The sequence below is a fragment of the Bufo gargarizans genome, chromosome 2 (assembly GCF_014858855.1).
Source record: "Bufo gargarizans isolate SCDJY-AF-19 chromosome 2, ASM1485885v1, whole genome shotgun sequence".
In the NCBI taxonomy this organism is placed as follows: Eukaryota; Metazoa; Chordata; class Amphibia; order Anura; family Bufonidae; genus Bufo; species Bufo gargarizans.
In genome coordinates, this window is record NC_058081.1 from 467,052,455 (window position 1) to 467,068,391 (window position 15,937).

Sequence of the window (15,937 nt, forward strand, 5' to 3'; positions counted from 1 at the left end):
TTATATAGGCAAATAGGGTTTTCTTCTCATGAGACTAGCTGAATCTTAATATTTATTCAATAGTCCGCATAAAGTGTATTCAACAGTGCTATTTAATCATATACTTGTGGCTTGCAGCTTGTAAGCTAGAGTGTCCTTAATAGGAATGAAAAAGTCCTGAATATAATTGCGGTTTAGTTGCGGTTTAGATGTCTGGACCCAATTGTTATTGATGGTAATAAATCAAGTGCTGATTTGCACTATAATAACAGCATATACAGGTCTTACTTGCTTCTCGATGGGTTAAAGTTTAATGTCCCAAAGTACGGTATTACATACCCGGTATGGAGATTGCTGCTGTATGTGCTTTTCCACGTTGTTCAGGTAGACGCCGGCATATCACGTGGTCTGTACCAGGAATCACTTCGGTACTAGTGCCCGCGTTACCTTGCTGTGAGACATAAGCTTGATGCAGGACTCTGGACCCAATGCAGGAGAAGTCAGCTGCTCTGACAGGGGCCCGGGGTGACGAAGTACAGTGACTGCCCTCGGGCCCCTTCTGAGCTCGGGCCCCGAAGCAGCTGCTTCCCCTGCTTCCCTGATAGTTACGCCACTGCATACTGACTCACAGTATGGTTTCACTACCACAGCAGACTCCCTATGCATTTTACTACAAGGCACAGTGTTCTACACCACTATAAAGGCTCTCTGCAGCCAGGAAATAGCCATTTTACGTGATTCGCCACAAATAAATTCAGATTGAATCAAAAATTTTCGCTAAATGAAAAAACTGAAAACTGGCCAAATCGATTTTTTATTTTATTTACTCATATCTAGTGTTAACCCTCGCATCTGTTCCACAATAGCTCGGATAGCATCCATAATACTAAAATGAAAGGGAGGAAATATTTGTAGGGCCTGTGATTCTGTCACATTAGGGATCAGTGAGGCCAAGAACTTCACCCACACCAATGTCCCTACCTGCTTGCACGATACACCCTAAACAGCAGCCCACAATTGGGCTCAAATCAGGGAAGGGAGCAAAGGGAAACAAAATAACAGACGACTAGAGACAGAATGGCACAAAGGACATAAATCAGAATCAAAATATACCAAGCCGAGATCAATACCAGGAGAGTCCAGCAAGGCATGTCATCAGCATGACCAGTGAGCAAGCGCCGACTCTGACATTGTTCGACGCTGCCTCACCTAGATACCCGACAAGTCCCCTAGCAACCAGACGGGGAAAGTGCCGCACTGGTCAGGGGACATGACAGTTTCCTCAACCATTTATTACAGCATATATTCATCAATTTGTTTGTAGTTCAAGGTGTGGGAGAAATAATCACTTCCTCAGCATTAGACCGTTTTTCAAAACTGTCTGTTTCAAAGCATTGTGAAAAATTTGACATAAACATACAGCCGTCTCTTTGTTTGCAGCTTGAATGAATCCTATTAATTCGATAATTCAATAAGATAATAATTATACAGTACTTTTTGTCAAGTTATTTTTAAAGATAAGAACAATCATTACTTTTATGTCAATATGTCAATATTCTTAGTACTGTACTCAACATCAAATATAACACTGTGTAGGCAGCAAGCAGAAATTTCAAAGTAATGTAATTAAAAAGAAAAACTTTATTTAAAGTGTTTCTTTGCCCTGGTTACCATGGAGAGTGACCTGAAAGCTCAGCTTCAATAGACCTGCTATGATTTATGATATTTCAGTATCAATGATAATATGAAACATAATGAATACATGCCAGTGGGGGGGGAGCAATTGAAGGTTTGTCATGTGGTATTAGGGTACATTCACACAACTGTGTGCAATCCTTTTCCGTTTTGTGGTCCGCAAATAATGGAACCGTTTGTCCATAATTTGTTTCGTAGTGTTTCTGCATTCGATCCATTCCATGTGTCCACATTTTTCATACACGTCTTCCGTTTTTTAAGCTGAAAAAGTGAAAACACAAAAAGTGACCCCATTTTAGAAACTACTGCATGAGGTAACAATTTTATTGGTGGATATGATTTTTGATTGCTCGATATTACGCTTTTTGTGAGGCAAGGTAATCACAAAATGGCAGTTTTTATTTTTTGTTTTTTATGGGGTCCAACAATACACAATATGTGTATTTTTATTTTTTGTTTCAGTTTTACAGAATAAACCATTTTTGAAAACAAAAATAATGTTTTTGTGTCTTCATTTTCTTCAAATCTCTTTTTTTTAAGGAAGAGCTGACATTTTTATTGGTACCATTTTTGAGTACATATCATTTTTTGATCTTTCAATATTACACTTTTTTGGTACAAGGTAACCAAAAAATTGCTATTTTGGCACAGTTTTTATTTATTTACTTTTAACACCTGAGGGGGTAGATCATGTGATATGTTTATAGAGCAGGTAATTACGGACATAGAAATGCCTAATATGTCTGGTCTATAAATTTTTATATTACATTTTCTGAAAGCTTGTGTAGGGGCTCATTTTTGTGGGAAGAGTTGATGATTCTATAGGTACCATATTTTGGTACATTACACTATTTGGGTAATATTACACTTTATGGGGTAAAGTGACCAAAAAAATTGTTGTTTTGGCATAGTTTCTATTTATTTATATTTTTACAGAATCCATCCACCTTAGGGGGTAGATCATGTGATATTTTTATACCAAATTGTTGTGGATGCAGCAATACCGAATATGGCCACTTTTTAAATTTATTTAAATTTTAAACAATAAAAGCTTTTTTTGAAAAAGCTTTAAAATCTCAATTTTCTGTAAGCCAAAGATTTATTTATTTTTGGGGAGAATATCTTATATAAGGGCTCATTTTTTGAGGGATGAGATGATGGTGTGATTAGTTATATTTTGGGGTACATATGTATTTTTCATTTACACTTTTTGTGATGTAATGTGACAAAAAATTGCATTTTGGCACCGTTTTTTTTTTTACTACACGTAGTGCATAGATCATGTGATATTTTTATTGAATAGGTCATTACGAATGTGGAAATACCTAATGTGTCAACTTTTTTATTTTATTTCAGTTTTACACTATAAAAGCATTTTTGAAAAACAAATCATGTTTTAGTCTCTCCGTGTTCTCCATATTTTGTTATTTTTTGGGCAATTGTCTTAGGTAGGGGCTCATTTTTTGCATGATGAGGTGATTTTTGATTGGTACTATTTTGGGGTAGATATATCTTTTTGATCACTTGGTATTGCACTTTTTGTGATGTAAGTTAATAAAAAATGGCTTTTTTGCACAGTTTTTTTTTTATGTCGCTCACCTGAGGTTGTAGATCATATAACATTTTTATAGAGCCAGTCTTGATAATGCGGGAAGGGATTAATAACAAAATGTAAAATGTATGTTATTTGTTAAATATTATTTATGATTGTGAACAGTATTATGAGTTATGTTCTGAAGTACTCAGGCATAAACTAAGACAATTCTGATAATTCCAGGAGTTTCATATAACGTTCACATTAAACATTCACTAAAAAATACTGTCAGATTTATAAAAAACATGTTTGCTGCTTGTAATCCAAGGTTTCATATGAAATCATCAGTCAAGACTATTTTGAGTGGTGTGTTCTAAGTATTCAAAGCCATACTTGCAATGTAAGACTATGGGTGCTTTTATATATGGTATTTTGATCCAGTTTATTTTTATGCAGTTTTGAAGCCCAAGCAAAAGAGAAAATTGTAAAGGAAGGAGAATTATATAGGAAAGATTCTGATATTCTGGAGTAAGTTGCGTTTTCTGGTTAAGAAAGAATTACTACATAAAAAAACACCTTGAACCATCTGGGCAATGTCATAATCTTTCCCTTGTCTATGTTAAATCCTGTGAATCGTAGAAGTAAGTGTCTGATATACACCACTAGCACCGTAGCACGGCAAACAAAAATAAAATTAGACAATTGGATTTTCTCAAATTTGCTATTTTAAAATATATGTCATATTCTAGGTTCTTCAAAGTAGCCACCTTTTGCTTTGATTACTGCTTTGCACACTCTTGGCATTTAAGATTTAAGAGCTGGAAAGAGAGCATGTAAGCTCCCTAAGTAGACTGAAACTATCAGACAGGACACAGCATGAGACTACAAAAAACACACCAACATGAGGCACTGACAGCCTTGCAGTAGAAGGGAATATTCTGGCAGCCATGGCTGCCAAGAAAGTGGAAGAGCCAACAGCAACGGACCGCTGGCATTACAGTACCATTACAAATGTCCAACAATGATAGTAGTAGTATAGTTGGACATGTCTCGTCAAACTCAAAGTGACAGGTGCCCCGCCCCTTTTCACACCATAACCCCTGCCAGAAATGCCCTAACCCCACCCAGATCTGCCCATTTTTCTCCCCTCACCTGTCCCAAACCACGCCTAAATGCCTTCCACTTTGATATGATTTTCATATAATTTTATATGTCTTAATATAAATGCGTCATATTGCTACGACGCGTTTACCTGTGTCTGATGCCGTATTCATGTGATCTGTTAAGTGACGTGTCAAGTGAGGCGTTACTCGGGATCATGTGATTTTTTTCCTAAGTGACATCACTGACATGCGCAGTTCCAGTTCCGGAATGCCGTATCCATGTGGCGCAGTTTGCAACACTGTATCCTCCTACCACTGAGCATGCCTGATTCCATTCTTGGCCCTCTTACGTTTACACACATACAGGTGGTATTTATTCACTGCTGATTATCACTTATGTAAAAAATAATATACCTGGATGATTTTGTTATATGATTTTTATGTAGCAAATTGTACTGTCTTCTGGGTAAGATGTTTTAATATATTCACATGATATATTTACAGCATATTTTTTGTATGTTATTGCTAATTGCCACTTGTGTATGTTAGCACGATATGACCACATATAAACTCACTGTTGACTATAATGTATTGCTTGAGACTGGTCCCAGCAAGCAGACCGAAACGTCGCATGGGTGAATAAAGGATCCCACAGTTTTTTCACTAACTGGATATGCTGCGGTGTATTTATTCATCTTGGATCTACACTTTGGTAAAGTGCAACACCGCTGGTAACCAACCACCTGTTATCAGGTGTGCTGCCCTGAATTCCCTCAACTGTATGTCTTAATATACATTTTATATCAAATGATAAGCTTTTCATTTCACTTTATAAGTTCTTATCAAATTATACACATTTAATTATAATAGCAACGATAAAAAAAATCAAGGATGACAAAAATTAAAATCATTTTTAAAAGTTTTATAAATTTTTCTTTATTTACAACACGTCATCTTACATTTTTAACAAACACTTAGGGACCGACAAGTTTGTGTGTAAATACAACAGCGTATACATAATTGTTTAATGCGCTTTGCTACAAAGGAGCGCACAACATGATATTTGTTTTCTAAAATCACTTGTAAACATTTTTAATACACTTTCAAAAGGTATTCCTTTAGCTAATGGCCAGAGACCGAACTAGCAACGTCCGGGATTTGTCTGTTTTGATACCTTATAGTCTTAGAATTTTTGTATAAAAATTTTAGAAATTCAGCAGGAAATAGCTCACTCGATGGCGATAATCCATAACTATCAAAAATTATAGATACATCGTCAGGCTGTAATATAATTAAAATCCAGTGTCATCCTCGCTTATACGAATTGTTCGTATTTACCATGTAGGCCGCCGGGCGGTTGATGATTTTATTTTTAGGTAATAAATCGCATGGAAATACACCTTTGAATATGCGACAGGCGTGAAAGTCAGTTTTAATAACACGGGTAATTTCATAATTATAAATTTTTATTGAAAATCATATAAAACTTCCCTCCAATTATTTATTTCAATAATGTTTTTATGAACTGAATACACAATCATGTTAATAGTGTTTACAACCGGCTCAAGAAATCGAATTTCAGCTCTGAGATTTCCGCTTTTTACTAGCGAGAAATGATATCAAATCAAAAGCGAACAATGTGTAGCCGTTCAAAAATTCAGACCGGTCCACGGATAAAGCGTTGTCAGCCTTATGCTTTCCCAAAATATGCAGGAGCGACATATTCTCAAACCACTGATTCGTCTTGGAAATTAGGTTGAAACGGTGTTGCCCGTCCAAATATAAGGCTGCATAATTCACATTATAGTGGTTAAAGCACAAAGGATTTCTTTGGTAATGACCTGAAAATGACTTGTTGTCCACAAATGTTAGTATTACTGTTCTCGATATGCTCCCCAGAAAAAGATTCTCGTGGTTAGATATGCGAATACCGACGGGTATACTATACACTTTAAACGACGCACGATTGACCGAATACTTAGCAGTTAACAGTGCGCGACTGTGCCCGATTCTCACAGCAGGCGATACTTGTATTCTTTTGACAAACTGGGAAGCGTGCTGTTTTTGGACTGGAAAATGGGGCGCCTCGGCAGACATGAGGCAGAAGGTGTCTTTGTTTCTGGTCAATTTTATCTTTAGATCTAATCCGTTCAGTATTAACTTTGTTTGATTAAATATATCGGCGTAAATGGGTCCCATTAATTTCACACTTCTAGAGTGCATGGTATACTGCGCTCTCTTGGTGAAGCCAGCATTATGACCGATCATCATGATGGCCTGCTGTGTCTTTATAGAATAAGCCAGCGGTAAATTGGGCCACTAAAGTTTGAGAATAATAATTTATTAGGGCCTCTATATACGCTCTATACATATAAAGGTTGTCGCTTCTTGAAATCAATGTGTCGCTGAGCGTTATGTCCAATTGGTTAAAGAGGCTTGCTATAGGGTAGTTAATAAGGGCTATGCGGGAGCCGTCCGGTATGGCTGTGTTATCGGGACAAACGATTCTGCAAACGACGTGTAACAGAGTGTGTCGTAATAATATTCACCACTGCCCGAGATGAAGGATTCCGAAGGTGCGTTGCCGGCGATTGGCTGTACCCGACATAAAGTGATTTTTCAATACTTGTTTGCGTAGGCGGTATTTGAAAGATATCCAGCTCTGATTTGGCGTACTCGGCTGACGCATTATGTACAAAAGCCAGAGCGTTTGATTACTAGATGTGAATAAATTTTTGTTTGCTGGCGATGATGTCTCTTAGGTGGCGATACTTTATTCTTAAAATGTGGCAGTACTATGGCGTTGCGGATGCGCTTTCTTTTCCACATTTTCTTGCAAATTTGCACAACACCAGAGCCTTCCTGCATTAGCGCAGGCCTATTTATTGAAAACAAAGGCAGTCGACGCCGTAGCGACAACATCTCTAGCTATATTCCTAGAGGCAATTTTTACGTGCGATTTTAGAAGTTCTACGCCTTTTCTGAATAGGGGAACGACTTGTTGGAACAAACCACGAAATAAACCCGTGAGACCAGAACCATACATGAATTTGTCGCCGTGAAACCCTTCCAAACCATGACCGGCTTGCGCTATGTAATAATGCATATATGCCTCCGGGTTGCCATGCACTCTCTGAGACAACATTTTATTACGTCGTCACAGCGCGAGGTCTAAAATGTAATCATACGATAGTTTTACGGTATTTGAATTTAATGGGTTTAGCTTCATCCGTGAGTATCGATATTGTAACGGTATCAAAGTGTCACTTGAGTTACATAGTCTGTTATAGACTTTTGCGTGAATATTTCGGTATTTTTACCGCTTAATTCCACAGTTCTTAAAAGCTGAATGTAACTATTGCCGACAAGTAGGGATGAGCGAACTCGAACTGTATAGTTCGGGTTCGTACCGAATTTTGGGGTGTCCGTGACACGGACCCGAACCCGGACATTTTCGTAAAAGTCCGGGTTCGGGTTCGGTGTTCGTCGCTTTCTTGGCGCGTTTGTGACGCTTTCTTGGCGCTTTTTGAAAGGCTGCAAAGCAGCCAATCAACAAGCGTCATACTACTTGCCCCAAGAGGCCGTCACAGCCATGCCTACTATTGGCATGGCTGTGATTGGCCAGAGCACCATGTGACCCAGCCTCTATTTAAGCTGGAGTCACATAGCGCCGCCCGTCACTCTGCTCTGATTAGCGTAGGGAGAGGTTGCGGCTGCGACAGTAGGGCGAGATTAGGCAGATTAACTTCTCCAAAGGACTTGATTAATCGATCGATCTGCAGCTGTGCATCATTGAGCTGCGGAAATTCAATTGCTCAATGTTTTTAGGCTGCCCAGACCGTTTGTCAGTCACTTTTTTCTGGGGTGATCAGCGGCCATTTTGTGTCATGTGGTGCGCCAGCACAAGCTGCGACCAAGTGCATTTAACCCTCAATGGTGTGGTTGTTTTTTGGCTAAAGCCTACATCAGTGTGAAGCTGTCACACCAAGTGCATTTAACCAGCAATAGTCTGTTTATTTTTTGGCCATATACTACATCAGGGGCAAGCTGCGCCTGTCACCAAGTGCATTTAACCCTCAATGGTGTGGTTGTTTTTTGGCTAAAGCCTACATCAGGGTGAAGCTGTCACACCAAGTGCATTTAACCAGCAATAGTCTGTTAATTTTTTGGCCATATACTAAATCAGGGGCAAGCTGCGCCCGTCACCAAGTGCATTTAACCAGCAATAGTCTGTTCATTTTTTGGCCATATACTACATCAGGGGCAAGCTGCGCCTGTCACCAAGTGCATTTAACCCTCAGTAGTGTGGTTGGTCAAGCTGTCACACCAAGTGCATTTAACCAGCAATAGTCTGTTCATTTTATGGCCATATACTACATCAGGGGCAAGCTGCGCCCGTCACCAAGTGCATTTAACCCTCAGTAGTGTGGTTGGTCAAGCTGTCACACCAAGTGCATTTAACCAGCAATAGTGTGGTTATTTTTTGGCCATATCCCAGTCTAATTCTGTCACTAAATCCATACCAGTCACCCAGCACCTAATACTAGGCCTCAAATTTATATCCCGCTAAATCTGTCGTTACCGCTGTACTGTTGTGGCTGGGCAAGTTATTTAGTGTCCGTCAAAGCACATTTTTTGTTCAGGGTTAAAATACAATTCCCAATTTAGCAATTTCATAATTTAGTGGTTTCTGCTATATCAGAGCTATTTGAAATCTATCCCTAAAAGGGTATATAATATTCAAGGTGCACATAGGGTCATTCAGAATAACTTCACACACACGCTACTGTGCATTTCCAAGTCTAATTCTGTTAGTAAATCCATACCGGTCACCCAGCGCCTAAATACTAGGCCTCAAATTTATATCCCGCTAAATCTGTCGTTACCTCTGTCCTGTTGTGGATGGGCAAGTTATTTAGTGTCCGCCAAAGCACATTTTTTGTTCTGGGTTGAAATACAATTCCCAATTTAGCAATTTCATAATTTAGTGGTTTCTGCTATATCAGAGCTATTTGAAATCTATCCCTAAAAGGGTATATAATATTCAAGGTGCACATTGGGTCATTCAGAATAACTTCACACACACGCTACTGTGCATTTCCAAGTCTAATTCTGTCACTAAATCCATACCGGTCACCCAGCGCCTAAATACTAGGCCTCAAATTTATATCCCGCTGAATTTGAATACAATACATTGGGCCAAATAATATTTTTGTTGTTGTGGTGAACCATAACAATGAGGAAAACATCTAGTAAGGGACGCGGACGTGGACATGGTCGTGGTGGTGTAAGTGGACCCTCTGGTGCTGGGAGAGGACATGGCCGTTCTGCCACATCCACACGTCCTAGTGTACCAACTACCTCAGGTCCCAGTAGCCGCCAGAATTTACAGCGATATATGGTGGGGCCCAATGCCGTTCTAAGGATGGTAAGGCCTGAGCAGGTACAGGCATTAGTCAATTGGGTGGCCGACAGTGGATCCAGCACGTTCACATTATCTCCCACCCAGTCTTCTGCAGAAAGCGCACAGATGGCGCCTGAAAACCAACCCCATCAGTCTGTCACATCACCCCCATGCATACCAGGGAAACTGTCTCAGCCTCAAGTTATGCAGCAGTCTCTTATGCTGTTTGAAGACTCCGCTGGCAGGGTTTCCCAAGGGCATCCACCTAGCCCTTCCCCAGCGGTGGAAGACATAGACTGCACTGACGCACAACCACTTATGTTTCCTGATGATGAGGACATGGGAATACCACCTCAGCATGTCTCTGATGATGACGAAACACAGGTGCCAACTGCTGCGTCTTTCTGCAGTGTGCAGACTGAACAGGAGGTCAGGGATCAAGACTGGGTGGAAGACGATGCAGGGGACGATGAGGTCCTAGACCCCACATGGAATGAAGGTCGTGCCACTGACTTTCACAGTTCGGAGGAAGAGGCAGTGGTGAGACCGAGCCAACAGCGTAGCAAAAGAGGGAGCAGTGGGCAAAAGCAGAACACCCGCCGCCAAGAGACTCCGCCTGCTACTGACCGCCGCCATCTGGGACCGAGCACCCCAAAGGCAGCTTCAAGGAGTTCCCTGGCATGGCACTTCTTCAAACAATGTGCTGACGACAAGACCCGAGTGGTTTGCACGCTGTGCCATCAGAGACTGAAGCGAGGCATTAACGTTCTGAACCTGAGCACAACCTGCATGACCAGGCACCTGCATGCAAAGCATGAACTGCAGTGGCGTAAACACCTTAAAACCAAGGAAGTCACTCAGGCTCCCCCTGCTACCTCTTCTGCTGCTGCCACCTCGGCCTCTTCCTCTGGAGGAAAGTTGGCACCTGCCGCCCAGCAAACAGGGGATGTACCACCAACACCACCACCACCTCCGTCACCAAGCGTCTCAACCATGTCACACGGCAGCGTTCAGCTCTCCATCTCACAAACATTTGAGAGAAAGCGTAAATTCCCACCTAGCCACCCTCGATCCCTGGCCCTGAATGCCAGCATTTCTAAACTACTGGCCTATGAAATGCTGTCATTTAGGCTGGTGGACACAGACAGCTTCAAACAGCTCATGTCGCTTGCTGTCCCACAGTATGTTGTTCCCAGCCGCCACTACTTCTCCAAGAGAGCCGTGCCTTCCCTGCACAACCAAGTATCCGATAAAATCAAGTGTGCACTGTGCAACGCCATCTGTAGCAAGGTCCACCTAACCACAGATACGTGGACCAGTAAGCACGGCCAGGGACGCTATATCTCCCTAACTGCACACTGGGTAAATGTAGTGGCAGCTGGGCCCCAGGCGGAGAGCTGTTTAGCGCACGTCCTTCCGCCGCCAAGGATCGCAGGGCAACATTCTTTGCCTCCTGTTGCCACTTCCACCTTCTCGGCTTCCTCCTCCTCTTCTTCCACCTGCTCATCCAGTCAGCCACACACCTTCACCAACAACTTCAGCACAGCCCGGGGTAAACGTCAGCAGGCCATTCTGAAACTCATATGTTTGGGGGACAGGCCCCACACCGCACAGGAGTTGTGGCGGGGTATAGAACAACAGACCGACGAGTGGTTGCTGCCGGTGAGCCTCAAGCCCGGCCTGGTGGTGTGTGATAATAGGCGAAATCTCGTTGCAGCTCTGGGACTAGCCAATTTGACGCACATCCCTTGCTTGGCGCATGTGCTGAATTTGGTGGTGCAGAAGTTCATTCACAACTACCCCGACATGTCAGAGCTGCTGCATAAAGTGCGGGCCGTCTGTTCGCGCTTCCGGCGTTCACATCCTGCTGCTGCTCGCCTGTCTGCGCTACAGCGTAACTTCGGCCTTCCCGCTCACCGCCTCATATGCGACGTGCCCACCAGGTGGAACTCCACCTTGCACATGCCGGACAGACTGTGCGAGCAGCAGCAGGCCATAGTGGAGTTTCAGCTGCAGCACGCACGGGTCAGTCGCACTACAGAACAGCACCACTTCACCACCAATGACTGGGCCTCCATGCGAGACCTGTGTGCCCTGTTGCGCTGTTTCGAGTACTCCACCAACATGGCCACTGGCGATGACGCCGTTATCAGCGTTACAATACCACTTCTATGTCTCCTTGAGAAAACACTTAGGGCGATAATGGAAGAGGAGGTGGCCCAGGAGGAGGAGGAGGAGGAGGAAGAGGGGTCATTTTTAGCACTTTCAGGCCAGTCTCTTCGAAGTGACTCAGAGGGAGGTTTTTGGCAACAGCTGAGGCCAGGTACAAATGTGGCCAGACAGGGCCCACTACTGGAGGACGAGGAGGACGAGGATGAGGAGGAGGTGGAGGAGGATGAGGATGAAGCATGGTCACAGCGGAGTGGCACCCAACGCAGCTCGGGTCCATCACTGGTGCGTGGCTGGGGGGAAAGGCAGGACAATGACGATACGCCTCCCACAGAGGACAGCTTGTCCTTACCCCTGGGCAGCCTGGCACACATGAGCGACTACATGCTGCAGTGCCTGCGCAACGACAGCAGAGTTGCCCACATTTTAACGTGTGCGGACTACTGGGTTGCCACCCTGCTGGATCCACGCTACAAAGACAATGTGCTCACCATACTTCCTGCACTGGAGCGTGATAGGAAGATGCGCGAGTACAAGCGCACGTTGGTAGACGCGCTACTTAGAGCATTCCCAAATGTCACAGGGGAACAAGTGGAAGCCCAAGGCCAAGGCAGAGGAGGAGCAAGAGGTCGCCAAGGCAGCTGTGTCACGGCCAGCTCCTCTGAGGGCAGGGTTAGCATGGCAGAGATGTGGAAAACTTTTGTCAACACGCCACAGCTAACTGCACCACCACCTGATACGCAACGTGTTAGCAGGAGGCAACATTTCACTAACATGGTGGAACAGTACGTGTGCACACCCCTCCACGTACTGACTGATGGTTCGGCCCCATTCAACTTCTGGGTCTCTAAATTGTCCACGTGGCCAGAGCTAGCCTTTTATGCCTTGGAGGTGCTGGCCTGCCCGGCGGCCAGCGTTTTGTCTGAACGTGTATTCAGCACGGCAGGGGGCGTCATTACAGACAAACGCAGCCGCCTGTCTACAGCCAATGTGGACAAGCTGACGTTCATAAAAATGAACCAGGCATGGATCCCACAGGACCTGTCCGTCCCTTGTCCAGATTAGACATTAACTACCTCCCCTTAACCATATATTATTGTACTCCAGGGCACTTCCTCATTCAATCCTATTTTTATTTTCATTTTACCATTATATTGCGAGGCTATCCAAAGTTGAATGAACCTCTCCTCTGTCTGGGTGTCGGGGCCTAAATATATGCCAATGGACTGTTCTAATGTTGGGTGACGTGAAGCCTGATTCTCTGCTATGACATGCAGACTAATTCTCTGCTGACATGAAGCCAGATCCTCTGTTACGGGACCTCTCTCCTCTGCCTGTGTGCTGGGCCTAAATATATGCCAATGGACTGTTGCAGTGGTGGCTGACGTGAAGCCTCATTCTCTGCTATGACATGCAGACTAATTCTCTGCTGACATGAAGCCAGATTGTCTGTTACGGGACCTCTCTCCTCTGCCTGGGTGCTGGGCCTAAATTTATGAAAATGGACTGTTGCAGTGGTGGGTGACGTGAAGCCTGATTCTCTGCTATGATATGAAGACTGATTCTCTGCTGACATGAAGCCAGATTCTCTGTTACGGGACCTCTCTCCTCTGCCTGGGTGCCGGGGCCTAAATATCTGAGAATGGACTGTTCCAGTGGTGGATGACGGGAAGCCAGATTCTCTGCTATGGGACCTCTCTCCAATTGATTTTGGTTAATTTTTATTTATTTAATTTTTATTTTAATTCATTTCCCTATCCACATTTGTTTGCAGGAGATTTACCTACATGTTGCTGCCTTTTGCAGCCCTCTAGCCCTTTCCTGGGCTGTTTTACAGCCGTTTTAGTGCCGAAAAGTTCGTGTCCCCATTGACTTCAATGGGGTTCGGGACGAAGTTCGGATCGGGTTTGGATCCCGAACATTTTCGGGAAGTTCGGCCGAACTTCTCGAACCCGAACATCCAGGTGTTCGCTCAACTCTACCGACAAGTTGATGTTAAAGGATGTCGGTTAGAGTTGAGCGAACACCTGGATGTTCGGGTTCGAGAAGTTCGGCCAAACTTCCCGGAAATGTTCGGGTTCCGAACCCGATCCGAACTTCGTCCCGAACACGAACCCCATTGAAGTCAATAGGGACCCGAACTTTTCAGCACTAAAAAGGCTGTAAAACAGCCCAGGAAAGGGCTAGAGGGCTGCAAAAGGCAGCAAAATGTAGTTAAATCCCCTGCAAACAAATGTGGATAGGGAAATGAATAAAAATAAAAATAAAATAAATAAAAATTAACCAATATCAATTGGAGAGAGGTTCTATAGCAGAAAATCAGGCTTCATGTCAGCAGAGAATAAGTTTTCATGTCATAGCAGAGAATCAGGCTTCACGTCAGCCAAAACTGGAACAGTCCATTGTCATATATTTATGCCCCGGCACCCAGACAGAGGAGAGAGGTCCCATAACAGAGATTCAGGCTTCATGTCAGCAGAGAATCAGTCTTCATGTCATAGCAGAGAATCAGGCTTCACGTCAGCCAAAACTGGAACAGTCCATTGTCATATATTTAGGCCAGGGCACCAAGACAGAGGAGAGAGGTCCCATAGCAGAGATTCAGGCTTCATGTCAGCAGAGAATCAGTCTTCATGTCATAGCAGAGAATCAGGCTTCACGTCAGCCAAAACTGGAAAAGTCCATTGTCATATATTTAGGCCCCGGCACCCAGACAGAGGAGAGAGGTCCCATAGCAGAGATTCAGGCTTCATATCAGCAGAGAATCAGTCTTTGTGTCATAGTAGAGAATCAGGCTTCACGTCAGCCAAAACTGGAACAGTCCATTGTCATATATTTAGGCCAGGGCACCAAGACAGAGGAGAGAGGTCCCATAGCAGAGATTCAGGCTTCATGTCAGCAGAGAATCAGTCTTCATGTCATAGCAGAGAATCAGGCTTCACGTCAGCCAAAACTGGAAAAGTCCATTGTCATATATTTAGGCCCCGGCACCCAGACATGAGGAGAGAGGTCCCATAGCAGAGCTTCAGGCGTGGGCGTGGCTGGTTCCTGCAGCCACAGAGTGAGGTTGTGTGTTTGCTGCAGCTCCTGAACTTCCACCTCGTTAAGGCCCCAGGGAGATTTCCAACATCTTAATCCCCTGGGCGGAACCAGGCTTGTGAGGAGGTTTTTCACCTTTCTCCCCAGCCCAGCCAATGCCGCTCCCTAGGGAGTTGGTGGGGACCTGTGGCAATGACATCCAGGAAGAGTGCCCCTACTCTCCGGTCTAGATCGGCGGGGAGTGGGGGGCCACAGCAACCGGCCAAGAGTGACGACGTTGAGAGGGTTCTACGATCAGGCAGCCGAGTCCCCCCTGAGGACCTGAAGTCGCAGGCAGAGGATCAGGAGGTGTCGTCCCAGGTAGGTTGGGGGTCCCGGAGGGAGAGGGAGACTACCCAGGCCTACAGCTCCCGCGTGGCATACCACCTCTATGAAATCAGGGAGCTGGGGCGACACCTCAAGAGCCTAAGCCTAGAGCTGAAAATGCTTAGGGCAAAGGCTAATATTACGAACAATAAAAAAAGACCCCCTATCTCTGAGAAAATCAAAACATTCAAAAAGGAGGTTAAGGAGGCACAGGAAAGGAGGGAAAAGCTTTAAGGTCCCTTTAAGGAAAAACTGCTTAATGAGGAAAGGTTCCTGGAAATGGACGAGAGAAGGAGAGGGCGGAACACAAATTGGCAGCGAAAGTGAGGATGAGGATAATCGCATACCTGGCGTGGTGTCCAAGTCCGTCACTGCCCGGTCGGTCCGGCCGGAGCCTGCACCAGCTCCTCCTGACTCGCAGTGGTCTGTGCCAGGAGACTGCAGTATCCCCGTGCAGCAAGCGGGGTTGCCCTCATCCGAGGCCTTCATCCGAGGCCTTCAGTGAAGAGGAGGACAGCAGAGGGGGAGGATTGATGGAGGAAATCCGTCAGCTGGAATCCCCTGTCCAGTTCCAGAACTTGCTTTTGGAGATGAGCTACTAGAAGAAGAAATCAGCATGGGAAAAAAGAAAAGCAAGAGAAACAAGAA